Source organism: Durio zibethinus, chromosome 3 (genome assembly GCF_047325235.1).
Source record: "Durio zibethinus cultivar Kanyao isolate XHJ-2024 chromosome 3, ASM4732523v1, whole genome shotgun sequence".
NCBI lineage: Eukaryota > Viridiplantae > Streptophyta > Magnoliopsida > Malvales > Malvaceae > Durio > Durio zibethinus.
Window position 1 is genome coordinate 8825382 of NC_143164.1, and position 27926 is coordinate 8853307.

General features: G+C 30.5%; 2 pseudogenes; both read right to left on the minus strand.

Moving 5' to 3' along the window:
• Positions 1-359: 359 nt before the first annotated feature.
• On the minus strand, positions 360-6305 carry LOC111300028 (uncharacterized; annotated as a pseudogene).
• A 2135-nt stretch (positions 6306-8440) lies between these two features.
• LOC111300034 (protein GLUTELIN PRECURSOR ACCUMULATION 3-like) lies at positions 8441-27874 on the minus strand (annotated as a pseudogene).
• Between the last annotated feature and the right edge of the window lie 52 nt (positions 27875-27926).

The following is a 27926-nucleotide window of genomic DNA, read 5'->3' on the forward strand; positions in this document are numbered from 1 at the left end:
TGAAAAATTTTTCAATAGTCCGATAAGATTCATGAATTTATTTTAGAAATATTTTTTGATTATTTTTTAATAAAATAAATAAAATAAAACTCATAACAGCATTAAAAAAAATAAATAAATAAATTATTCAAATCAAAATAAGGAAAATAATAATTAAAGATATAATAATAATAGTAATAGTAGTAGTAGTAGTAGTAATAGTATGTAAAATAAAAGAAAATCTAAAAATAAAATAAATAAGAATGAAAATAAAAATAAAATGAAAAAATGAAAAACCTACAATAAGGTCAAGCTTGAAGCGTGAATTTTCACATGGGTTATCGGCTTCACATTAAAACTTTAAACTTCAATAAAAAAATTCATCTAAACCCAAAAAAGTTTCCAAATTTTGGTTGGCCATAGCTAGATGAAGGAACAGGTTGCTGCATATCATTGCTGACTTTAATTTCAACAAGAGCTTTATCATGTAAAAGATTATTAAGATTTTGCACTTGACACTTTAGCTTCAATTGCTTTCTCAGGGATAATTTCTCTAGCTTCCTTTCATCTCATACAAATCCTATGTATAAGTAATAGATGTCACCCAGTGCTTCAAAAGTCTTATTGCAACCACTAATGAACACAAGAACACCACTATTCAGGGGATCCAAACAATCCCTAGCTATAAAAACTCTAGTTATCACCTATAGTTATCACCCTAGTCAAAGACATAGAGATTATCATAAAGATTTTAAGCATCTATAAATCCCCTAAAAACAAATAAGTTCTTGTCGAAAGCAACAATGGAGTGGCCAACATGAGATGGCAACATCTAGCCCGAGGAATTAAACTCATTCCATGCAAGAGTATCTGCATCAAGGATATGGACATTAAAAAAATAGTAATCATGCCCATCTTCACCACCAATCACAATAACTTTATTACTCCAAGATGAGCAAATATGGCTGTCGTGGGCAAATGGTGGGTTTCCTAATGTTGCTGCATGTTTCTAGACAAATGTCTCAATAAGAGCTGTATTGTGATTGTCATGTGCCTTTGGTGCTTCACCTCTTACATTTGGACAAATCCATGTATGTGTGGCAGTGTCTAATATACGTAGATCCTTAAGAGGGTTCATCCCATCAATACCATAAAAAACAAATAGATTGTCACCAACAGTAGTACAACTATGGTTGTCTCTTAGAGTTGGCGGTGTGCCTTTCATTATTGGTTGGCTCCATGTCTGCTTAGTAGTGTCAAAAACATGAACTTGATTTGTTTGGCTGTTATCTTTAACATAACCACCAAAAAACATAAAGAAAATCACTTTTTTTAATGGAGTTACATGTATATCTTCCCCATTTTGCTCGACTTTGATCATAGATTTATATAAAAATTCATGCTAAATTAATTGTTCTTAAATCTATGATTTTATTTGATTTAATTTTAATATGAATTGATTCTGAAATTAAATCCCAAAAATCTTTCAACATCATTTTCACCAAATTTCATTAAAACTTTTCCTTTTTTTTTTTAGACAAAAGTAAAATTAAACCAAAAATTAAGTTAAAAATAGATTTTTTTTCAATTAGGCCCAATTTACAGTTGAAGCCTTTTTTCAATTTTGAAAAAAAAATTCTTGGATAAAATGGAGTGTCTACAATTGCCCTTCTTTGCACAATTTCTATAAAATTGGAATTGTGCAAAGACAAGAGATATCTATTTTGTTCAGGTTTAAGAAATCAAGTCAAAATTCAAAGTTAAAATTATTTGAAAAAAGTCAAATTAGAATGTGAAAATGACTAAAACTGAATCAAAGTTGAAAGTGAATAAGGTATGCCAAAATGAATATGACCAAACTGAGCCATGAGTCAGAGAATTAAAATAATCTAGACTTAGCTGAGATCAAAAATAAGTGATCAAGATTGAATCACGAGTTAGAATAATAACAAGATCTAGGTCGAGCCGAGATAAAAAAAAAAGAGACCGAGATCGAACCACGAGTCAAAAAAATAATATGGGCTTAACCAAGATCGAAGATGAGTGACCAAGATTGAACCGTAGGTCAGAAAAATAAAGTTCAAAATTTCAACTTGAAATCCAAAGATTCACAATTTGGAAATTCAATGGTTTGAGGTTCTATAACAGAAGTTGAAAGATCTCAATATTCTAACTTTCATAACAAAATCGAAAAAATTCAAGATTTGCAAAAGTTTTTAGATTCCAAGTTTCATAGAGGTTTTATTTTCACAAAGGTTTCAAGTTCGTAAAGACTTCCAAATTTGCAACAATGAAAGATTCACAAGAATGAAATATTCACAAAATCTCAAGTTTCGTATAAGTTTCAAGTTCACAAGGACTTTCAAATTCGCAAGAATGAAATATTTCATAAAATCTCAAGTTTCACAGAGGTTCTAGATTTGTAAAGGTTTCATAATAAAATTTAAAAAGTCAGAAAGATAAAGTCACCAAGATTGAGTTAAGGTCAAAGATGAATGACCGGGGTCGAATGATGAGTCAGAAAGATGAAATGACTAGGACTGAGTCAAGGTCGAAGATGAATGATCGGGATCAAACTACGAGTTAGAAAGATGAAGTGACCAGGACTGAGTCAAGGTCGAAAATGAGTGACCAAGATCAAATCGTGATTAAAAAAGATGATCTAGATCAAGCTGAGATAAAAAATGAGTGACCGAGATCGAACTACTAGTTAGAAATATGATCTAGACTAAGCCAAGATAAAAAATGAGTAACCGGGATCGAACTATGAATCAAAAAGACAAAGCAACAGGATCGAGTTAAGGTCGAAGATGAATGACTATAATTGAACCACGAGTCAAAAAGATAAAGTGACCAAGATCAAGTCGAGGTTGAAAATGAATGATCGGGGTCAAACCCGAGTCGAAAAGATGAAACTACAAGTTACATTTCCTGGTCAAAGATGAATGACTGAGATCGAACCATGAGTCAGAAAGATAAAACGACTATGATCGAGTTGAGGTCGAAGATGATGACTAGGGTCGAACTATGATTTAGAAAGATAAAATAACCAGGATCAAGTCAAGGTTGAAGATGAATGACTAGGATCATACTGCAATCAAAAAGATGATCTAAATCGAGTTGAGATTGAAAATGAGTAATAAGTGATAATGCAATGATATAAATGCATGTCCTATCTAGGATGCAAATGCAATTATCAAGGATTTAAACATAATGTATGTAATGCAAATGTTACTAAATCAATGTCATGAAATTTTAATCGTTGTAACAAGGTTCTTAAGACTTTACCATTCCTTCTTAGCTTCTAAGTACTAACAATCTCAGAATAAATTCTATAAACTGATCCATGTCATTCTCTTCATCTGGTCATGACTCACAGGTAATGTCAACCAATCTATCACTAAATTCGTCACTAAATCACCTTGTTTACCTTTTTTAAATCATTTTCTTGGGCTTTTTTCACTTTTTTCATCTTAGATTTCTTTCAAATGAATAGAAAATTATTTTATGAACAATGTCATTCATTTATTTATCATCATTCTAATTTATGACAAATATGATACATTTCATTGATTCATTCAAGGGATGTACATTTGGTAAAGAGTCTTTATTATCGAAAAGAAATATGGTCAATAACAAATCAAAGGTAAACAAAGGCAAAATACTATGATTGTTCAAATGGGATATCAACATCCAAAATAATAATTGTTCAGATAATTTCTATCTCCAACTCAGAATTCTTTTTCAAAAACACATTCCATCAATATCCTCAATCTTTGAGCCAATCATCCTCATTCCTAGGACCCTCACATAAAGTTGTTTTTCTATGTTTTCATCTTTACTTAAACCACCATTTCGGGTTTTCAATTTAAGTCTCCCTTTTTTCTTTTTCTTTTTTTTTTGCTTTTAACTTTTTTTTCTTTTTCATTTTTTTTCTTTGTACACCTCTTTCTCATATTTTCTTTTCATTTTTCTTTCCCCTTTATCCATCAGTAACATTTTGTTAAAATTTCAAACAATCTAATGGCAAATGTGCCTTAATTCAATTCATGATTATTTAATTCGAGTACTCACATTCAATCAAAATAAACATTCAAGGGACGTAACGTAGGTCAGGATAAGGGGTTATGAAAGAAATGGATAAAATGGGCTCAAATTGTATTTGAATGGTTATCAAACTAAGGATCTTTTTTCCATGTAGAGCACATTGACATGTTATCCCATCAATTTTTTTTTCCTTTCTTTGCTTCCTTTCTTTTTTTTTTTTCTTTTTTTTCCTTTTTTTTTCTTTTTTTTATTATTTTCAAGAAAACTTTAAGCACCACAGGGTTTTACCTCTTAAATCACTAATAATAAATAAGCTTATCAAACTTTGCCCTCAATATGAGAGTGATCCTTGGTTAGGGTTCCTTAAAAAAATTTTTAACAGGCTCAAATGGGGTAACAAAGGATAATTTTACTCTTTTTTTTAAGGATATAAAGAAAGACGATCATTTCTCATCTCGAACATGAATACTCTTAATGTAAAATATTTTTTAATCAAGAGCAGACTTGTAAATGAATAATTACAAAAATCATATGTTGCATCACTTTTAAAGCTTTTTACCATATTTTTTTTCTTTTTATTCAGCAGTCTTAATGAATCAACAATCTCTATCTATCAATCAAATCATCGTGAACAATGTTTTCAAAATCGAATCCTAAATTATCGTCGTGATTGTCTAAACATTCATTATTTGGAATCAAGGAATGGATATGGGAAAAAGGTATGAAAAGGTAAAAGTAAATAATGGTGATTCATACAAAAGAAGAATGTCATGAAAATGCATCAAATCTGTCACTTTTATTAAAATGATGAAATACAAGATGAAATCTAAGTACATAAAAGAGATCTATATTCTCAAAAAATCTTAAAATGATAATCAATTTTAATCAACCTTCCCAAAATCATTCCTCTAAGTGATTGCATAAAAGGCCTTTATGGATATTCAACTCTTCAAATTTATTAAAGCTCATCAAGCCTGCTCGAATCAAACTTTGTAACTTATTCTTGAAAGTAGGGCAAGTATCTATGGAGTGACCTGCATTCCCATTATGGTAGTCACATGTGATATTAACATTGTACCATTTGGGATAGGATGGCTTCAATGGTTTCAAAAAGATTGGGGATACTAAGTCATTCTTGACCAATTTTGAAAATATCTCAGTATAAGTTATGGGGATAAGATCAATGCGAGCTCTCTCTTGATTGCTCTTGGATTTTTCCAAACCAGTTGCTTGATTGTTTGGCCTTGGAACTGGTGTAATAACAGGATTAGGTCCATATGGCAGTGCTTGAAAAGTTGGTTGATAAGGACCTGGAATGATGTTGTTCATGGTTGGGAAATAAGGCTAGTAAGGAACTTGTACAACATTATTGACTATCGAGTAGTAAGCAAGATGAGCATATGGTGGGTATATAGCATAACTTTCAAATTGTTGCCCCTCAAAACTCATCGCTTGGGCTTTAGCTTTTCTCTTTTTGGGCATCCCACCTTTCTTGGCATTATTGGCCTCTCTTTCCTCAAGCTTGCCACTCTTGATGGCATTTTTAATAATCCCCCTTGAGATCACTATATTAGTAAAATTTTTTATTGCATTCCCTATCATCTTCTCATAATTGGGTGACTTCAAAATGTTCACAAAAAAAACCATCATTTATTTTTAGTTAAAGGTGACTGTACCTGAATAGCTATATCCCATAACCTTTAAATATATTCTTTGAATGATTTTGTCACTTTTTTTTTCATATTCTATAAAAAAAAGATGATTAGGAGCCATATCTATAATATAACGGTATTAATTGATAAAGGAACAGGTCAAATCTTTTTACGATCGAATGTGAATCTTGTCCAACTAAATGTACCACCTTACAACAAACCCAATTAAGTTGTCCTGGAATACATGCATGTATAATTTCTCATTGCTAGCGTGCGTTGCCATTTTATGATAATACATTGTGACATGTGTAATACGACACTTGTACCATTGTACTTCTCAAATTTTGGTACTTTGAACTTTAGTGGTATCGTCGCATCTGACACCAAACAAAGCCCCATAGCATCCATGGATCCATAAAAGTCAATGCCTTCTATAGCTCGTAATCTTTCCTCAATTATGCTCATTATTTGATCATTCTTAGAGTCTTCTAAGAATGCAGTCGTCTGTAACTTCACTTTCTCTTTCATCTCATCTAGATTGGGGATTTGGATTGGTTCGACTGCTTTTTTAGCGAAGACAGGATTAGTGTAACTTTGAACATTTACTTGACTAGGTGCATTAGGCATTCCCAGGTAGCTGTAACTTGGGAAGGTGGTTTGTTATGGCTGAAAGCTTAGAGTGGCTTGGGTCTGATGTGAAAAACCTAAAAGATATACTAACTCAGTGACTTCATGCAAGATATCTTCTTTCATCATTTTTCCTTTGTTTATCTTATTCAGAGTTTTAAAAATCTTGCTTAATTTCCCCTTAATTACCTCTTGAGCCTTTGTCAACCTTTCAAAATGGCTTGCATTATCTTGCTTTATCTTCCTAGCTCTAGCTTGGGTGTTAAACAGATGTTGAGCTATTATTACACCTTAGTATCACAATTTATAATAAATGATCTTGACATGATTTGACATAATGAATAAATGGTCATGAATGACTGTAATGCAATGCATATATGTTTATGAATATGCACAAAAAGAAAAAAAATAAACAAGACAGGAAAATCGATTAGTCATCTTAATAAAAAATTAACACTATAGAATAAGTAAAATAACAACATGACCTAAAATTTTGGATTAACTATAAAGGGTGGAAAGACATGGCTCTACCTATGGTTAGGCTTTTAAAGTTAACTATAAGTAGTTTGGACTCACAAAGGCATAGGTACTTCATTCCCTTCTAAGGGACAGAGCTTGGGTGGAGAGCATATGTTATGCACATGCAAATGAATGATAGATATATGAAATAAATAAATGAATTGCTACACAAAATATAAGTAAAGAAAAGAAAGGAAGAAGAAAGAAAAAGAAAAAGATATATCCCAAGTTTATTAGGCAAGACTTGGATAATAAGAAATCATTTACTGGCCCTACTCTTATTGTCTTCAATAGAGTCGCCAAACTATCATAACATATAAATCTGTAAACCTACCGCTAGATATAGTTTTTAGCAGTCGCCACCAATCTTTTTTATTTAGGTGTGATTGGCCACCTGATTGAATTTGTTCCATTTAAAGAGGAGTCCTAAGATTGACTTAGGTATCTTTAAATAGTATATTCTGATCCACGATAATAAGAAATCATTTACTGGCCCTACTCTTATTGTCTTCAATAGAGTCGCCAAACTATCATAACATATAAATCTGTAAACTTACCGCTAGATATGGTTTTTAGGAGTCGCCACCAATCTTTTTTGTTTAGGTGTGATTGGCCACCTGATTGAATTTGTCCCATTTAAAGAGGAGTCCTAAGATTGACTTAGGTATCTTTAAATAGTATATTCTGATCCATGAAATAAATTTTAGGTTCGAGAGTACGGTTACATATAAAAAAGGTTATAGCACCCCCCACAGTGCCCATCCAAAGAACGATACTAGTTTGATTCCAAATTATCCAAGCCTTAAATATGTTTATAATTTATCAAAATATTTAATGTTGAAAATTAATACTAAAATTACTCCAATAGTTTGGTAACAATTTAAGATAATTCTCTCCCCTTAGGAGTATGCATGGAGACTGGTGTCCCACCCTAAAGGGGCTCTGTTGTCGGATTTATTAATGTATTTTACTCAAAAAAATAATTAGTAAAATCCTCTAATAGTTTGGTAAGATTTACTCTGATATAAATCTCCCAATAGTTTTGTAAGATTTCATTGCAAAATATTTATAAAACGTATTTTTGAGAAAATTCATTAAATCCTCCAATAGTTTGATAAGATTTAACTTGAGATACAATCCTCCAATAATTTGGTAGGATCTAAATAAAATATTTTATTAGTAATATGTTTTATAAGATTGATTTATGAGATTCTTTAATAGTTTTGTAGAATTCATAAAAAATTTAAATTCATGAAAAATCTTTCAATAGTTCAGTAAGATTCATGAATTTATTTTAGAAACATTTTTTGATTATTTTTTAATAAAATAAAAAATAAATAAAATGAAATGTATAAAGGCATTAAATAAATAATTAATTAAAATTAAAATAAGTAAAATAATAATTAAAGATATAATAATAATAATAATAATAATAATAATAATAATAATAATAATAATAGTAATAGTAATAATAATAGTAAGTAAAATAAAAGAAAATCTAAAAATATAATAAATAAGAATGAAAACAAAAAATAAAATGAAAAATAAAAAACTTGAGATAGGGTCAGGCTTGAAATACAAATCTTCACGTGGGTCACCAGGTTCACACGAAAACTTTACACTTCAATCAAAAAATTCATCCTAAACCCAAAAAAATTTTCAGATTTTGATTGGCCATAGCTAGATAAAGGAACGGGTTGCTGCATATCATTGTTGATTTCAATTCCAACAAGAGCTTTATCATGTAAAAGATTACTAAGGTTTTGCTCCTGACACTTTAGCTTCAACTGCTTTCTCAGGGATAATTTCTTTAGCTTCCTTTAAGTCTTGTGCATAAGTAATACATGTCACCCAGTACTTCAAGAGTCTTATTGCAGCCACCAATGAACACAAGAACACGACTCTTCAGGGGATCTAAACAATTCCCAGCAACAGAAAATTTAGCTGATGGGCCATCACCTATAGTTATCACCCTAGTCAAGCATGTAGAGATCGTCATAAAGATTTTGAGCGTCTGTAAATCCCCCAAAAACAAATAAGTTCTTGCCAAAAGCAATAGTGGAGTGGCCAGCACGATGTGGCAACATCTGGCCCGAGGTATTCAACTCTTTCCATGCAAGAGTATCTGCATCAAGGATATGGACATCAAACAAATAGTAATCATACCCAGCTTCGCCACCAATCACAATAACTTTATTCTTCCAAGATGAACTAGTATGGCTGTTATGGGCAGATGGTGGGTTTCCTGATGTTGCTGTATGTTTCCAGACAAAGGTCTCAACAAGAGTTGCACTATGACTGTCACGTGCCTCTGGCCCTTCACCTCTTACACTTGGACAAATCCATGTATGTGTGGCAGTGTCTAATATATGTAGATCCTTGAGAGGGTTCATCCTATCAGTACCACCAAAAAGAAATAGATTATCACCAACAGTAGTACAACTATGGTTGTCTCTTGGAGTTAGTGGTGTGCCTTTCATTACCGGTTGGCTCCATGTCTGCTTAGTAGTGTCAAAGACACGAACTTGATTGGTTTGGCAGTTATCTTTGCCATAACCACCAAAAACGTAGAGAAATCCGCCTCCTTTAATGGAGTTACAAGTATGTCTCCTCTTTTTGCCTGACTTTAATCAAGATTTATATAAAAATTCATGCTAAATCAATTTTTCTTAAATCTATGATTTTATTTGATTTAATTTTAATATGAATTGATTTTGAAATTAAATCTCAAAATTTTCTTAACATTATTTTAATGTAAATTGATTTTGAAATTAAATCCCAAAAATTTTTTAACATCATTTTCACCAGATTTCACTAAAACTTTTTTTTTACCTTCTTTTCATAAGACAAAAGTAAAATTAAACTAATAATTAAGTTAAAAATAGATTTTTTTTCAATTGAGCCCAATTTACAGTTGAAACCTTTTTTCAATTCCGAAAAAAAAAAATTTCAAATAAAATGGGGTGTCTAGTTATGATATGCTAAAAAAGTTCAAAACTTATATTTCATTCAAGCATCATCACTTCAAAAAGCATGTGTATGATTGCAACTATAAAAATATATATACAACTAATAAAATACAAAAAAAAAGAATTATGCACCTGTTAAAGGTTAGATCTAGACAAAAAAAAGTCATGGAATATAAAAAATTTGTTAGAAAATGTGGATAATAAAAATGAAATTCAAAATAATTTTAAGTACAAAAAACTCATATAACTCAAAACTCAAATAACACAATGTAATTACTTGTTGTACAACAATTGGCAGCCAAGCATTGATAAAATACCTATATAGCAAACATGCTAAAAGGACTCTGACCATTAAACTCAAATAATGAATTGATTATTTTTTAATATTCTACTAATATTGTGACATTATTTGTGTCTGTCAAATTAATACCAAAACCCTTAAGATCCAATAAAGTAGGTAGAAGGTCCATTTTTTTCAATTGACCAATGTTTTTATACCAACACCAAGCTTCAAAGCCTTCTTTTTGCTCAAATCTTTTTTTTTTTAAATGGTAACAACTCTTTTTTCTTTCTACATTTGTCAAGTTATTGATCTTTCTTCTAACTACAATGCATTTATAACATATTTGAAATTTTGTAAGATTATTAAGTATTAGCTGTACATAAAAATAAGATTAAAATCCAAACAATTAAATATCAAATAAATTCAAAAAATAAGAAAATAAAGAAAAGAAATATATACCTGAAAATTAAATGTAAAACCCATCTTGGTACTTGTAAAAATTTTAAATCATTTAAAATGGAAGATAATAAGTATCACACTCAACCAAAAAATATCAATTAAAATAAAAAAAAAAATTGACATTAGATTTGCTTATAGATTCGAATACTTCATTTATCACATAACTATCATCTATCTTTCTATAGCTAATGCAACTATATTGCCAACAAAATTATCATTTATCTTTTTTTTTTTCTTTTCAAATTAGCTCTCTCCAGTTTGATGATAATAAAATCATTAAAAAAATCAAATGATAAAAGAATAGAGAAAATCAAAAATAAAAATTATCTCTGAAAATAACTCAGACTTGGAAAGACAAGGTCGATTGAAAACAGTGTTCGTGAATCATCTTTCCCTTTTTCTCTTCATATCTACCTAACTCTGTTTCTATTTATTTCTCTCTTTAACATAATAAGGAAAAAAAAAATTCAAAAGAATACTAAGCCACCAGAAATTTCTTCATTCCCTTTTTCTTTTCTCTCAATTTCTTTATTTTTCAAGAATAACCGAAAATGGCATCAAGAATGTTATATATAAAGTTTTTTAAAAGCAAACTTTTTAAAATTTATTCAAAAAAATTCGAGTAGAGGTCGACATTGGTATGGCCGAACTAATCAAGACATTCTCCCTTGTTTCTCCATTTCTTTCTCACTCTCTCCTATTCACTCGCTCAAACAAATCCATCTTTATCTCAATTTTTTTTCCTTCCTTTTCTTTAGCCTCTAACACCATATCAAATCTTTCAATTTTTTATCACCCACTCCTGTCACAATCTTCCTAACAATCACCAACTCTTACATTTTTTAGTAAAAAAATCCAAAAATCAAACATTGAAGAAAGCCAAAGTACAAACCAAGCTCTAACACCATATTAAAAAAGTAAAATGAAAAAAAAAAAAAGGGAAGAATGGAATGAAGGTAACACACAGTGGAATGCAAATGATTTTTTTTGTTTATATTGATGTGATAATGGAAGAAATAAAGAGAGAAAGAGAAAGAAGATGAATTATATATATATCGACATTTTTGGATGACAATGGCAAAAAATTTTAAAAGCCAAGTGTAGAAAAACTAAAAAATAAAAACTATGTAGAAAACTAAGAGTAAAACTAAATGTATATTAAAAAATTATTCTCTTACGAATTATATAAATATCTTAAGTTTATATACAATTAATTAGAAGTTAAACTAGGAAACTAAATCTTCCTAAAATTAATCCTATAATTGAGGAATTGTCTATATTAATTTTCTATCCTTAATTATAAGGATACAATATAAATTACAGATTACAAAATTACAATACAAATTATACGATTACAATCAGTTGTAACTAAGTATTTTCCAACACTCCTCCTCAAGTGTAGACGCTCATTTATGTCTGAGGCCAATCGAGGTCAATTTTCTTTGTTATTATATATTATTATTATTATAGTAGTATAGTATAATATTATGTTAGTATGGTATTGTTATTATTATTACTAATAGTATTATTATATTATATAGTATAATATATTATATTGTATATTATTATTATTGTAGCCTACTAGTATTGTTATTATATTTTTTATTATTATATTTATCATTATTATTATACTATATATTATATTACTATTACAACTATTATTATTATTATTTTTTTTTTTTTTGTTTTTTGTTCTTCTTTCTTTTTCGTTCTAATTTCCACATGAATAAGTAAATCAAAATCTCATCAACATAGTCAAAGCTTTTAATGCAAAATCGAATAAGTGTAACTACTAAAATCAATTGGAACCTAAGATTATGCTCGAACAAAACCCAATCCCTGGAAGCCTAAGATGGTTCTATCCATTTCCTAAAAATTCTCCTAAAGGCTACCTATAAATTGAACTAAGAATCAGAGGTTCAAGACACCATTGAATGGCAGCAAACTATCGGTGATAGCAGTTTTAGAAAATTTCTAGAAGTAGGGTTCGGGATTTCGATTTTGGAAAGTTTTTGGAATTTTGGGTTGATATTTAGGTTTTTGGAGTTTAAGGTGAAGTTCTGGGAGATTTTTGGAACTTTCTGAAAAAAAAAATCTAGAATTTTCTAGGAAATTTGGGTTTTTTGAAAAACATATGAATTTTTCAATGAATTTTCTGGCAGGAGTTTGAATTTTTCAACCAACATCTGATAATTTTTCCAGAAACCGACAAGAATTTTTAGTTTTCAGTGGGGTGTTGGGTTGAGTTTAGAGTGAAAGAAGCGAGAATCGAGAAGTAGAGAGAGATAACCAAGGCTTTTTAGGCAAAAATGTTAAAGATTAGGGTTATACCATGCCAGAACAATGTCATTTTGGAAAGCCCCAACCCGCACGTCTACTCGGTGACTCGTGTAATGATTTGTGTATTGACCCAATCCAATCGTAGGTTTTTTATTTTTTATTTTATTTTATTTTATTTTAAGTTTTTATTTTTATTTTATTTCCAATTTCGTTTTTTATTATTTTATTGATCTTTATTTTTCATTTATTTACTGAGTGACTTATTTGTTTTGTAAAATTTCTCACTTATTTCCAGAAGAAAAAAAAAATAACAAATAACAAATATCCTTTCAAAACAAATTCATAGATTTTACCAAACTATTGGAGAGTTTAATGATTTGATTTTTTACAATGGAATCCACCAAACTATTACGAAATTTCATAAATCATTTTTTTCAAAAAAATAAAAATAAAATTAAAAACAAAAATAAAGATCATATTTATTCTCTAAATGATTGGATGATTGATTTTTTATTAAGCCTTATTAAACTATTGGGAGACTTAATAAAATTCTAAAAAGTTTTGTAAAACTTTTTTTTTTAAATCTCACCAAACTATTGAGAGATTTGCTTCAAAATAATTCCAACCAAACTATTGGAAGACTTTACTATTTTTTTCTAAAAAAAAAATTAATAAATCTGACAACGAAACATTTTCAGGGTAGGACACTAGTTTTCATGAATACTCCGAAGGTGAAAGAATTATCTTAAATTGCTACCAAACTATTGGGATAATTTTAAGATTAATTTTCAATATTTAATATTTCAGTAAAAACATAAACAACTTTTAAAGTTGGGATAATTTGGAATCAAACTAGCATCATCTTTGGATGGGTGCTGTGGGGGTGCTATAACCATCCTCACACGTAATCATACTCTCAAACCTAAATTTGATTTCATGGATCATATTTAATCAAGTGACCAATCAAAAAATATTGATGGTGACTCCTCTAATCTATATCTAGTGGTAGGTTTACAAATCTATACGTTATGACAATTTGATAGCTCCACTGGAGACATTAAAAGTCAAACCAGTAAATGATTCTTTATTATCCAAGCCTTGCTTAATAAATTTGGGATTATATTTTTTTTCCTTCTTATTTACTTCCTTCTTATATTTGCTTAGTCATTAATTTATTATATATATATGTCACTCATTTGCATGTACATAACATAAAACTCTCCACCCGAGCTCTACTTTTAGGAGGGAGTGAAGTACCTATGCTTTTGTGAGATTTCATGTCTCCGCATGGGCTTGCAAAACACTCCCATTCAAACTGAACCATTTTTGCTTGTAACCTATGATGGATGAAAATTGGGGTGCCTTACTAGTCTGTAATGGACAATGATGTAAGGACCAATTTGAAAACCTTTTAGAAATGATCCAAACCACATATAGTTAACCTTAAAAGCCTAACTATAGGTAGGCCATATACTTCCAACTTTTATAGTTAACCCAAAAATTAGGATCATGTTGTTACTTTACTCACTTTATAGTGTTTATTTCATATTTCTACTAAAATGACTAACCAGTTTTCTTGTCTTCTTTTATTTCTTTTCCTTTTGTGCATATTCATAAACATATATACATATTGCATAGTTTTATTACTCTAAAAGTCTTTTCAACAAAAGCTCTTATAGACCTCATAGAATGTCAGGTTTGCACCTCATTTGTACTTTTCAAATGTAACTCGCCTACAGATGTGAAGCTAGAGTTAGAAAAGAGGCAACAAGAAGAAGGAGATTGCTTACTACCTAATTATATCTCTACATTACCAAGGGAAGTTCACTTGCTCCTCAAAAGAATGATTTGAAAAACCTATCAGATATATGAAATAGCATGGCTCCTTCAAGGTAGTTGGCCTTTTGTCAGAAGTTTGGGCATATTGCATATCCCCTATCAGTAAAGGCTGATAATTCACTCATTAAGGCAATGATACAATTTTGGGATCCTTTTTATCATTGTTTGATCTTCAATGAGGTTGATCTAGTGCCAACAATAGAGGAGTATTTGACTTTAATAGGCATGCATCTCTAGTCTCCAAATATAGTGTATGTAAAAAAGCATAAATCAAGAAATCACAAGAAGTTAGTTTATATTTTAGAGGTGGGAAAAGAGCTTGTAGATTCGTATATCTGAGAGAAAATAGATATAAGGGTATTCCATGAAAGGTTCTTTAAGATTTCATTGTCAAACATCTAAATGATGATCAGGGAATGAATCCATTGGCTTTAGCTATATATAGGTTAGTCATTTTCCCCAAGGTCTTAGGCCATATTGAGATAGAAGTGATTGATTTATTTGAATAAATTAAAAAGAGATGTAATCCTTGACTGGCTATTTTGGCAAAAACTATCAGATCTTTAAATTTTTGTAGACGGAATGATAAAGAATGCTTCATAGGTTGCACACCACTATTGTATCTATGGATGAAGGGCCATTTTGAATGCAAGAAGAGCACATTTTTCAAGCTTAATTTATACAGTCAAATCCTAATTAAGGAGTTCTATTAGAGAATTTGGCCAGAAGCAAAAGCTCAAGCTAGTCAAATTAAATGGTTAGCTCCATAGATGAACCAAGAACTTATGTTGTATTAGTGTAGAAATGAGATAGGGGTTTCACTCTTAGGTTTATAAGGGTCATCAGGTTATGCACCATTGATGATCAATAGACAGCATGGGCTTTAATAGTTTATTCCCATGATGCACAAGCTTAGCTAGTTTGACTATTCATATAGGGAGCCTAAAATTTTTCAAAAGATAGATAGCATAACCAAGGCTTGGAAAAAACCTAAGAGAGTGAGCCTTGGGTCCTTTACTAAGAAAACCACTCAAGGATATCTAATTTAGATATAAAGGAGAAATTACAGACAATTACACCCTCAAAAGATCCTAAGACTAACTAAGCTATGGGTATGATTGAAGAAAGACTGCGAGCTATGGAAGGCATTGATTTCTATAGATCCATAGATGTCATAGGGCTATGTTTAGTACCAGATATAGTAATCCCACCTAAGTTCAAAGTGCCAAAATTTAAGAAATACAATGGTACGAGGTGCTTTATTACATATATCATGATGTACTATCGTAAACTGATGACACATGCTAGCAATGAGAAGTTACTCATACACATTTTTCAAGATAGTTTAACCAGGTCCATTTTAAGGTGGTGTGTTCAGTTGAACAGGACCTGAATAAAATCATGAAAAGATTTGACACAGTCTTTCATCAAATAGTATCACCACATCATTGACATAGCCTCTGATCGTCTTTTTTTGCAAGAAATAGAAAAAAAAAGCATTTAAATCCTTCAAGTAGTATGCCTCAAGATGACAAGATGTTGTTGCTTAGGTATAACCTCCCCTAACGAAAAAAGAAATCATAGTGCTATTTGGAAGCACTCTAAAGTCATTATACTACGAAAGGATAATAGAGAATGCAACTAAAAATTTTGCTGACATGATGATTTCAATAGAGATCATCAAAAATACCATAAAAAATGGTAAACTTGAAGAAAAAAAGTCTTCCAAAATAGCACCTAAAAAGAAAGAAATTGAGGCTAAAGCTGTGAGTCTTGAAGGGTAGCAATTCAAAAATTACTCTTGACCAACTTATCTCACATATCGCCATACTGAAAGTCACACTTCTACTTACCAATCGACTACACAACCTTCTTATCCATCTTCACCAAGGTCTTCTATTCTCTCAGCTAACACAACTAGTGTTTGAGAATCACAAACCCGAGAAAGACCTACATTTGATCCCATCCTCATAAGCTACACTGAACTATACTAAGAGCTCTACAAAACCACCTAATTACTTTCATCTCTACTAAATAGCTTGAACATTTTTATCCCAAATGATATGATTCCACTGCTCACTGTAATTACCATTATGGAATAGTGGGACACTCTACTGAAATATGTAATTTCTTGAAGCATAGGGTGCAAAGTCTAATTAAGAAAGGGCTGATAAGTTTGACATTAGTGAGAATTCAACACCTAACGTCAATGGAAATCCACTACTTAATCATATAGTCAATGCCTTGAATGAAGATAATAAAAACATTTAAAAAAAAGAGTGATAGAGATCAGCATACCATTTGGACAACTATATGACACTCTATATGAGGTCAGATTGATATAACCAATAACCCCATACACCTATCATAAGAGATATATCCTAAACCAAAGGTGCAAATATCATAGTAAAACCCTAAGGCATTCTATTAAGAAATATCAGTAGTTTTAACAAGAAGTACAGAAGTTAATGGATTCCTACCAAATAAAGTTATATAAAGAGTCAAAAGGCCTAAAAAATATTAAAGTGGCCATGATAGATAGATGGGTGCCAAAGCCTATTACCATCTGTTACAATGAGAGGTCAAAATCAGTTGGAAATAAGTTTGTTCCCAAACCAGTAGCTTTTAAAATCTCACACTCATTCTCTTACAAGGATGAAAAAATGATACCATAGAGATATGATTATAAGGTGATGATCCAAGGGCAAGAAAATGTGATGTCAAAATCTGAAACTGCCAACATAGTAAGTGTAAGAGGTATAACTAAAAATGGAAGATGTTATACTCTAGAACCTTAGACAAAGTAAGAAGGGGGATTGAAAAGCAGACTGAACCAAAAGAGATTTTAGAGAAAAATACCCCAAAGTCTGTTTAAAAAAAAAGGTTTATGAGTTTTTAAAATTGGTAAAACATAGTGACTACTCTATGGTGGAGCAATTGAATAAGATGCCAGTTAGAATATCTTTGCTATCACTTCTTCTGAACTTAGAACCACATCGTAATGCCTTACTAAAGGTATTGAATTAGGCTTATGTAGTTCACAATGTGTTTGTAAAATATGTTAATCACTTGGTAGGGAACCTAGTGGTGCCGCATCATATCTCTTTTAGTGATGATAAGATTCTGCCTGAGGGTAGAGGTAGCACCAAAGCTTTGCACATCACCATTAAATGTAAAAATCATATAATAGCTAAATTTTTTATTGATAATAGATCGACTATTAATGTCATGCCCATGTCTACTTTGATCAAGCTACCCTTTGATATGTCCCACATCTAAAGTAGTCATATGGTGGTTTGAGCATTTGATGAAACCAGACGTGAAGTCTTGAAAGATATTGAGTTACCCATACAAATTGGGCCATGCATTTTTAATATAAAATTTCAAGTCATGGATATCTTTTCATCCTATAGTTACTTGTTAGAAAGGCCATGGATTCACATGGTAGGTGCGATCCCTTCCTCACTGCACCAAAAAATCAAATTTAATGTAGAGGGCTAATTGGTGATTATAGCGGGAGAAGAAGACTCATTGGTGACTCAACCTATAAACGCCCTATATGTAAAGGCTACAGAAGAATCATTAGAATGCTTTTATCAGTCTCCTGAACCATCAATGCAACAGGTGAATAGCTTAAGTTTAGTAGAGTTATGATCAATTAGATGGATCAATAAGGGTTGGAGTATCGGGCTTGGTTTGGGCAAAAGTCTACAAGGGATAAGAGGGCCACCAAAAATCGAAAACAATAGTGGTAGTTTAAGATTGGGTTATGAGACAGAAAAAGTATGAAATAATAGTAAAAAGATAAAGAATGGGCTGATGGTTGTTCCCCAATTAAATGAAACTTTTACTCCTAGAAGATACATGCACCTAGGAACTGAAAAGGATATAAGAGAAGAATTAAAATGGAAAGAAACTTTTGCCAAGTTATCCATTCATATGATGGGCAACAAAAGCCAAAATGATGAAACTTTGGTTTACCCATGCCCACCCAACTATGAATTAAAAAATTGAAAGGTCATCTAGATGCCTACTATTTTTAATATTTTCTCAATGTAATTACAAATCCTAATTGCTTATGCCCAAAAGCAATAGGATAATCTCTTATGTTTGATCCCTTTATTTTTTGTTATTTCAATAAAAGATAAGAACATGCATTTATCCATTTCTTCAATTCCATCCATTCTCCCATCAAAGCATTTCGTCAATAGTTCCTCTTTCATTAATTTTTAATTCTCCAAATGAACATGAAAGTGATCATGATAATAATCAGGGATTTAACTTCAAAAATTCAATTAATAATGATGAACTTGACATTGAAGAGAACTCTGAAAAATACACTTTGCCTCAAAATTTAATGAGATTAATTGAGCAAAAAAATAAATCCATCAAGTCTCATTAAGAAGTTATTGAAATAATTAATCTAGGTAATGCAAAAACAAAAAAAAAAAGTCAAGATTGGTACTTCACTTCCAACAGTCGATCGACAATGGTTAGAGGATTTGCTTCGAGAATTTGTAGATGTGTTTGCCTAGTCCTACCAAGATATGTCTGGTCGTAGCACTAAAATAGTGGAACATAGGTTACCCCTGAAGCCAGAATGTAAGTCGGTGCAACAAAAATTAAGGAGAATGAAACTAGAGATATTGTTGAAAATTAAAGATGAGGTAAAAAAACAATTTGATACTAACTTTTTACAAATGGCCAAGTATCTTGAATGGGTAGCTAATATAGTAACTGTCCTTAAGAATGATGGAAAAGTATGAATGTGTGTAGAGTATCAAGATCTGAATAGAGCTAGTCTAAAAGATAAATTTTTTTTACCTCACATAGATACATTAGTGGATAATACAGCCTGACATTCAGTGTTCTCTTTTATGGATGGATTCTTTGGTTATAATTAGATAAAAATAACCCAAGATGATATGGCAAAAACTACATTCATCACTATGTAAGAAACTTTCTATTACAAGGTCATGCCTTTTAGATTGAAAAATGTCGGAGCAACCTATCAAAAGGCTATAATAACACTCTTTCATGATATGATGCACAAGGAGATTGAGGTAATGTGGATGACATGATTACAAAATCTCGAAAAGGAGAGGATCATGTAGCCAAGCTTAGAAAATTATTTAAGAGGTTAAAAAAGTTTCAGCTTAAGCTGAATTCATCCAAATGTACATTCAGAGCTAGATCAGGAAAATTATTGGGATTTATAGTTAGTGAAAGAGGGATAGAAGTTGACCCAGATAAAATTTAAGCCATCCAAAACTTATCCCTTCCAAGCACATAAAAAGAAGTTTGAGGTTTCTTAGGTAGATTAAACTATATCTCTCGATTCATTTCTTAACTCACCTTTAAATGTAATCCCATCTTTAAACTCCTCTGGAAAATAATCTCGGCAATTGGAATAAGGAATGTCAAGAAGCTTTTGATAATGTTCAGCAATACCTATAAAATCCTCCAATATTAGCACCACCTATTTCAAAAATACCATTAATTCTGTACATAGTGGTGCATAAGAAGTCTACGAGATGTGAACTGGGTCAACAAGATGAATCTGGCAAAAAAAAGAGAGTTATTTACTACTTAAGCAAGAAGTTCATAGAGTATAAGTCCAAGCACTCATCACTAGAGAATATGTGTTATGATTTGGCTTGGGCAGCTAAGAAGCTCAAGCAATATATGCTTTATCACATGACTTGGCTTATAGCTAAACTAGACCCAATCAAATACATTTTTGAGAAACCATCATTGTCAGGAAGAATTGCAAGATGACAAGTGATACTTTGGGAATATGACATAGTTTATGTGAGTCATAAGGCAATCAAAGGAAATGTCATTGCTAAATTTCTTACAGATAGGGTCGTTGACGATTATGAGCCTATGAAACTTGATTTTTCAAATGAAGAATTAATAGCTATCTTAGGGTTAGAAGAAAATAATGATGAAAAAAATATATGGAGAATGTATTTCGATGAGGCTACTAATGTTATAGGGTATAGGATTAGAGCGATTTTAATATCTCCAACAAAATATTACTACCCAATGACAGTGCGATTAAACTTCAATTGCACTAACAATATGGCTGAATATGAGGCTTGTGTCATGGGATTACATGCTACTTTGGATAGAAAAATTGAAACATTAAAGGTGTTTGAGGATTCAACCTTAGTCATTTATCAACTAAAAGGTGAATAGGAGACAAAGGATTTAAAACTCATCCCTTATCACAAATACATCTTAGAGTTGTTCAAATAATTTAAGGTAATCCAGTTTGAACACTTGCCTCATGAAGAAAATCATATCACAGATATCTTAACCACCTTGGCTACAATGGTACAGATCGATAACACTACTAAAATCTAGCCCATCAAAATAGATGTCAAGAACACATCAATACATTGTGCCAACCTGGAGAAGGAAAAAAATGGCAATCCCTAGTATCATGACATTATGCGATATCTAAAGGATCAACAGTACTCGGATCAAGCAACAAAAAATAATAAAAGGGTCTTGAGGAGTTTGGCTATGGGATTCTTTTTGGATGGGGAAATTTTATACAAGAGAGGCAAAGACCAAGTATTATTGCATTGTGTAGGTGTTTTTGAGGCCATTAAGATCATTAGTGAGGTGCATGATGATGTATATGGAGCACATACTAATGGACATATGATGGCAAGATAGATTATGTGAGACAGATATTATTGGTTAACAATGAAAAAAGACTACATTGATTATGCTCAAAAATGTCACAAACACTAGATTTATGCCAATAAAATTCATGATTTGCCTAATGCCTTACATATTGTGGCACCACCTTAGCCATAATATGTAGATATAGACTCTCAAAGAAGATCATCTCAAATAATGTGAAATACTTAAACAGTAAGATTATGCAAGAAGGATGTGCTCAATTCAAGATTAAGCACCATAATTTAGCTCCCTACCACTTAAAAATGAATAGAGCAGTCAAAGCTACAAATAAGAACATCAAAGGTTACTGAAAAAGATGACTAAGACATATAAAAATTGGCACAAAAAACTATTTTTTGCTCTGCATGCTTACCAAACCTCTGTGCACACCTCTATCGGGGCAATTCCTTTTTTCTTGGTTTGTGGAATAGAAGCTATGATGCCAATAAAAGTAAAAATCCTATTTCTAAGAGTTTTAAGGGAAGTGGGATTAGAAAAGGCTGAATGGGGCCAAAAGCATTATAAACAATTAAATTTTATTAAAGAAAAAAAACTAGCAGTGCTTTATCACAACCAATTGTACCAAAAAAGAATGATGAGGGCTCACGACAAAAAGATTCCACCTCATCAATTTTAAAAAGGAAAGTTGGTATTGAAAAGAATTCTTCCAAGTCAATATGATGATAGGAAAAAATAGACTCCAAATTAGAAAAGACTATATGTTGTAAAAAGAGTTTTTTCAAGATGAGCCCTAATTTGTCAGAAATGGATAGAGATGAGCTTCCTAATCCTATTAATTCTTATGCTGTGAAGAAATATTTTGCCTAAAAAAATGAAAAAAGATTTAATTTAAAAACCCAAAAGGGCAGCTTGGGCAAAAAAAAAGTTCAAGTTGAAAACTCAAAAGGACGACTTGAACTAAATGGGGTTATCTGAGTTGAAAACTTGCAAAGGCGACTTGGATAAGTAAGATATGGCATCACCTGATAAGCACATCAGAATTAATGAATTTTGAGGAACTCTAAGGTGTTTGAACATCATACGGTTGAGTTTTTATAAAAATCCAAGTTTTATTGTCATGTTTATCTCATTATTTGTTTTAGGCCAATGCTATCCCATATAACCATTCCTACGTACCTTAACTTGTAAATTACTTTTTCTCTAGATAAATAATATTCATCCTATTTTTCTTCTTTCAATATCAGCCCTTTCTTCCTAGGCCTTGCCTCGAATAGAAAAAATGCATGACTTGCATATCTTATTTTGAAATTGAAACAATGATTAATAATTGAGTAATGTCATAAAAGATTGAGTATTCCTATGAGAAAATTGAAAGGAACAAGGGTCGATGATGAAGTCCTCAAAATAAGATAAGGCAAGTGATTTTGAAAACTTTCATGGGTATAAAGATAAATGTTCATCATGAACAATGAAGAATGGTCAGTATTTTCCTTACAAGAAATACCCTGGATATAAAAAGTTGTTGAAGCTTTAGTACCACAATTAATGTTTCATTTGCATCCTAAATAGAGCATACACTTGCATCATTACATCATCATTTTCGACCTCAACTCGATCCTAGTCACTTTATCTTTTAGACTCGCTGTTTCAATGCCGGTTGTGTGATTTTGGCTCTGTCCAGATTGTTTTCTAGACTTATGGTTCAATCCTAATCATTTAACCTTATCTCGATCTAGGTCAGTTCTCATACCTATGGTTAAATCCCAGTCACTGGATTTAGGTTGTCCAAATTATTTTTTAAACCCGCGATTCAATCTCAATCTTTTGACAACAACTCGGTCTAGGTTAGTTTTTCAAACTTACGGTTCAATCCCGGTCGCTCAATTTTGGCTCCATCCAAATCATTTTCTCCTAGACCCGTGGCTCAATCCTGGTCGTTTTCACTAATTTGACTGTTGGAGGACTGGAACAAAGCGGATGTCTAGGTCTTTGTATATCATCCCTGTCTAACAGTGATATGCAAAAATGAATAGCTGTAGATACTCATCTGTGTCCAGAGCCAATCGAGATCAATTTTCTTTGTTATTATATTATATTATATATTATTATTATAGTGGTATAGTATAATATTATGTTAGTATGGTATTATTATTACTAGTAGTATTATTATATTATATAGTATAATATATTATATTGTATATTATTATTATTGTAGCCTACTAGTATTATTATTATATTTTTTATTATTATATTTATCATTATTATTATACTATATATTATATTACTATTACTATCATTATTATTTTTTTTTGTTTTTTTTCTTTTTTGTTCTAATCTGCACATGAATAAGTAAATCAGAATTTCAAATCAGAATCTCATCCATATAGTCAAAGCTTTTAATGCAAAATCAAATCAACGTAACTATTGAAATCAATTGGAACCTAAGATTACACTTGAACAGAACCCAATCCAGGATTTAAGCTTGGGATGGTTCTATCCATTTCCTAAAGATTCTTCTAAAGGCCACCTATAAATTGAACTAAGAATCAAAGGTTCAGGACATGGTTGAATGATAGCAAATTGCTGGTGATAGCGATTTTTCAAAATTTCTGGCAGTAAGGTTATGGATTTCGATTTTGGAAAGGTTTTAGAATTTTGGGTTGATATTTAGGTTTCTGGAGTTTAGGGTGAAAATCTAGAAGATTTTTGGAACCTTCTGAAAAAAATTGGAATTTTCTAGGAATTTTTAGGAAATCTGGGTTTTTTTAAGAACTTATGAATTTTTTGATCAATTTTTAATTGGGAGTTTGAATTTTTCGACCAACTTTTGACAACTTTTTAAAAAATTGACTAGAATTTCTAGTTTTCGATGAGGTGCTGAGTTGAGTTTAAAGATGAGGGAGAGAGAATCGAGGGGTAGAGAGAGAGTACCAAGGCTTCTAAGGCAAAAACGTTAAAGATTGGATTTTATATTGGGCCAAAATGATGTCATTCTGGAAAGCCCTAACCTGCGCATCTACCAGACGACCCGTATGCGAATCCACTTGCTGACCCGACCCGATCGCAGGCTTTTCTTTTTTCATTTTATTTTTATTTTTTTATTTGATTTGATTTGATTTTATTATTTTAAGTTTTTATTTTTATTTTATTTCCAGTTTTGATTTTTATTATTTTATTTATCTTTATTATTCATTTATTTTACTGAGTAACTTATTTATTTTGTAAAATTTCTCACTTATTTCCAGAAGACCCAAAAAAAATAAACAAATAAATAAATCATTTTAAAACAAATTCATGAATTCTACCAAACTATTGGAAAGTTTCATGGTTTGCTTTTTTAAAATGGAATCCACCAAACTATTGAAAAATTCCATAAATCATTTTTTTCAAAAAAATAAAAATAAAAGTAAAAACAAAAATAAAGATCATTCTTATTCTCTAAATGATTGGATGATTGAGTTTTTATTAAGTCTTACCGAACTATTAGGAGACTTAATAAAATTTTAAAAAAAATTTGTAAAACTTTTTTTTGCAATAAAATCTCACCAAACTATTAGGAGATCTACTTCAAAGTAAGTCCTACCAAACTATTGGGAGACTTTACTATTTTTTCCTAAATAAAAAGAATTAACAAATATGATGACGGAACGTCTTCAGGGTGAGACACTAGTTTTCATGAATACTCCTGAGGTAAGAGAATCATCTTAAATTACTACCAAACTATTTAAATAATTATAAGATTAATTTTCAATATTTAATATTTCGGTAAAGGCATAAACAACTTTTAACGCTTGGATAATTTAAAATCAAACTGATACCATCTTTGGATAGACATTGTGGGGATGCTATAACTTTCCTCATGCATAATCGTACTCTTAAACCTAAATATGATTTCATGGATCATATTTAATCAGGTGGCTAATCACACCTAAACAAAAAAGATTAGTGATAACTCCTCTAATTCATGTCTAGCGGTAGATCAATGATCTATAGTTATGACATCAAGCTATTTGAAAAAGAGTACACTTTTTTAAAGTAGAAATAGAAATGTTCTCTTTAATTGAAAAAAAAATTATAAATATTATATTTTTTAAAGTAAAGATATTTTTTTTATTGACAAAAATTACAAAGATTACTTTTTTGAAAGTAGAAACATAATATTTGATTGAAAAAATTAATTTTACAAAGACTACGTTTATGAAAGTTTATATATAGTCTTTGAAAAAAAATTACAAAGACTACGTTTGTGTACGTAGAAACGTAATTTTTATTTAAAAATTATAAATATTGCATTTTTAAAAGTAAAAATGTGATCTTTTATCAAAAATAAATAAATATTACGTTTTTGTAAGTAAAATTGTAGTCTTTAATTAAAATATATATATACAAAGACTATATTTTTTATGTTAGAAATATAGTCTATGAAACATAAAGACCACGTTTACGAACAAAGAAAACATTTTAACACAAAAAACATGATTGAAAACATAAGAAAGTCCACCTTTTTTCTTTCAAAACGTAGTCTTTGAACATATTATAAACACCATATTTTCTAAAATTCATTTAAAAACCATGTTTTCTACTTTCAAAACATGGTTGATAAAGAATAAAAAAATAAACTAATATTAAATACGATATAACCCATTTTTGTAATCATAAAATTGATCAACCAATTATCAAAAGGGATCAATCATAATAAAAGAAATTTGAAGTTTATGACCTTTCTGTATAAAAAATCAATTGATCCATTCATATATAGAATAGATTGATCCATTTTATTTTTGTATAGGAGGATTGATCTTATCCACAAGAGGATCAATCCCTCAAATTTGTAAAAAAAACATGTGTTAAATGACAAAAAATGATTTTTTTTTATCTCAAATCATTTTTTATTAAAAAAATGATGGCAAAATTTTCTTTTTTGAGTTTAAAGCAGTTTATTCCAAGTTTTAGCAATATTGTTTTGTGATTTCAAAATAATCATCAATTCAAGATTTACATAAAACAAACATATGTTGAATTTGGACATGAGCCACATATGAATTTGGACATGAGTTACATTTGAACATATATCACAAAATGAAAAATTTTGGATTTCTATATAAATTATTTGCATTGAATTTACATCAATTTATATAAACCAATAAAGGGAAAAGTGGATTTATTCTCATGTCCTCACTGTATAAATCTAGATATATAGTCACATCATTCATTACTTGCTTTATCATTTCTTTTTTTGTGAATACTTCCTTTCCAACCTACTGAAAAAAAAATTGAATGAATATCAATGAATGTGCATTATATTATTGTATTTAATATAGAAACATATAACTATACTTTAAATTTATGCTAATCTTATCCAGCAAAGATAAACATTCCCTATGTCACCACTTCCTAACCTACGTAGATGCAGAAAATAGTCAAGCCCAACTTAACCTTTGGCTCTCTTGAGTCACTTCACGACTTCTTATGTGGCATGGTTAGCCTTATCTGGCTTATGAGAGTTGTAGGTAGAAGTTTCAACAGAACAAAGAGAAATCGAGCTCTGACGACTACCGAGGCTTAGGTTGCTTATCCAACTTCGACTAAAGTCAGGTATGGTTATCGATGAGGAGTTGCTGTCATAGTCAGATTCATCTCTGGTTATGGCTGCTGCCATTGTTCTTGTTGGAACATGTATCAGTAGTAGAAGTTTTTGAAGGTTTTTCCTCTTTTGCTATATTCTTAGGTTTATATAAATATATATATGTGTGTATGTGTAAATATGTATATATATATATATAAATATATAACGTTTGTCGATTTTAGCACATGAAATTTGTACTACGTGATTGAAGAAAGTTTTAAAATGCTATTTTTTTTCTCCAAATGGGGTTAAAACTTTGATTAAAATATAAAGTGTATTTTTTTTATGTAGTCCTCTGAATGACACTACTTTTATCAATTATCACAATATTGTCATTTTCAATTTTTCATATATTTAATTTAAACATTTTTATTAAATTACAATAATTCACATTCAAAGTGTCTAATTTCTAATAACAAAACCCTCCAAAACAACAATTTTCCTTATCAAAACGAAATTATTTAAAGGGTCAAATACTCAAACATGAAATTCATCTTTCCTTTCCTTCCTTTTTGATTGTTAGTTAACTTCTTATTCTTAACCAAGAATAATCAAAAGATAAATAAAAAAGTAACAAAGCTTCTAGTAAATTATTACGTGAAAGCTGTGGAAAAGCTAGGAAGGTGCACGAAGCAATTGTGCCCCAAATTCATTTTCGCCCCAATTTTTTTATCATGTTTTTTCTTTCAATTGTTTTTATTCATGAAATCAATGACAACTTAATATAATATTTTATAAAATCACTCCTTCAATTGGACTAATACTAACTGTTTTTTTTTTTTAATTCAAGTCCCTTAATTGCTCCATCATCTTTTAAAATTTTTACAAACCCAAACTATCCAAAATCACTATATAGCTCCAAATTACACCTAAGATCAACATCTTCCCCACTAAGATCGCTATTCTCTTCTTCATCTTCCTCTAATGATTGCTCCATATAGTACTTTTCATCTTCCCATAAAGTATTAGATTTGGTATCTTTAAGTAAG